The sequence below is a fragment of the Salvelinus sp. IW2-2015 genome, unplaced genomic scaffold (assembly GCF_002910315.2).
Source record: "Salvelinus sp. IW2-2015 unplaced genomic scaffold, ASM291031v2 Un_scaffold2162, whole genome shotgun sequence".
NCBI classification, from domain to species: Eukaryota; Metazoa; Chordata; class Actinopteri; order Salmoniformes; family Salmonidae; genus Salvelinus; species Salvelinus sp. IW2-2015.
In genome coordinates, this window is record NW_019943493.1 from 113233 (window position 1) to 115042 (window position 1810).

The window sequence follows — 1810 nt, forward strand, 5'->3', positions numbered from 1 at the left end:
CCAGGCAGTACCTGGTGTGACCACCATTTGCCTCATGCAGCGCGAACCATCTCCTTCGCATAGAGTTGATCAGGCTGTTGATTGTGGCCTGTGGAATGTGGTCCCACCCCTCAGTGGCTGTGCGAAGTTGCTGGATATTGGTGGGAACTGGAACACGCTGTCGTACACGTCGATCCAGATCCTTCCAAACATGCTCAATGGCTGACATGGTTGGTGTGTATGCAGGCCATGGAATAAACTGTTTAAATGTGTGTGTATGTTTGCGAGTGTGTGTTTATGTACGTGTGTGTGTGGTTCTGTGTGCCTATGTGCACGTGCCAGCCATCCAGACATTATCGCCCAGCCCAGAGCAGTGTAATCCGTGCACACAAAAGTGCCAGGTGGGAATTTACAACCACCTGATGGATTTACACCCGTCTCCCCCATTATTGTRTACATTACCTCGGCCCAAGTTATGTAATGGTGTTAGAGAGATTGAGCGAAAGGATAACAATACATAAAAACGACTTCYTCAGTGGTGAGAACCTCAGGGCTGCRCGGGGGAGAGAACGGAAGAAGAGACCCTCCTCCCTTTGGTGTTAGTGAAGTTGAGGGACAAACAGACCGTCCTTGTAAAACTAGCTTCTAGACAGGTTGGGATGTCTGCAGAGATCACAGACACTAGTGTAAAAATCATACACACGAGCTACTCCGGGTTGTGTTTGTCTGTACAAGTCAAGGGGAGGATGAGCTGAAATGTTGTAAAGTTCTTCCCTTAAGTGCTAAATGGATAAACAGTGGTATAATTCGTCATAAATAGTGGAACCATCGCTGTAACACCAATTATTTTGTTGTTTGAGGAAGGAATCTCAAYGGCTTGGATGTTGACAATAAATACTGTATACTGTTACTATCAATGATAAAGGTGTTGCAAGGTGTCACGGCATAAAACATTGTAATTTAATTGAAGAACTTTATTAAACTTAAAAMTGTTCAACAAAAATAGATACAGATAACATCCAACCTGAGACAAAGGTGGTGTTGCAGCTGTTGTACGTCAATGGCCCATTTGTTACTTCATGTTTTGAAAGGGGAAACTTCAGTCTACCATGGCCTTCTCTGTGCGTGGCTGACAGTGAAGTATTTCCSTGGTAATTGGCTGTTTTAAAGGGCGGTATTTTCCATCTGTTAACATCAGTAAATAGGTGGACAGCGAGGGAAAGAGAGGGTCCTAGCAGAATCAGCCAAGCCATCGCAGGTCATAGTCAGCGTAGGCCAACTMCTGTCTTGGAAAGTTCTAGGTTCTAATCCAGGTTCTAATCCCTGCCATACATGCCAGCTGATAATACAAGTGCCGTATAGCCTAGTTCTCTCATGATTTGTCACCACAGTTTAGTTAACCCATTTGACTCATAATCTTGGTGATGAAAATACAGAGTGTGAGGAGAGAGGAGAGAGAACCTCAGGTCTGAGAAAAGCCTTGTGCACCTGGAAACAATGGTGCCTGTTTTTAAGGTCAATCCCTCAGGACAACCTGGCTACTAGACTACTGCTCTCTCTGCTCATTGTATACGCTTTCTGCAAACCGTAAGCCAGTAGCTTGTTTACCGTCTTGGAAAAGAGAAAACAATGCAGCAAGTTTTACCAAAGCACCATAAATCTGCATTAATCATTAATCATACAGGGGGAAAGCCAGTAGTCTGAGGTCTGGTATCATACAATGATTAGTGCACAGGTCTAGTAGCTGCCACTGTGTAGAGAGAGAGACAGAGAGAGACAGAGAGACAGAGAGAGAGAGACAGAGAGAGACAGATAGAGAGACAGAGGGAGA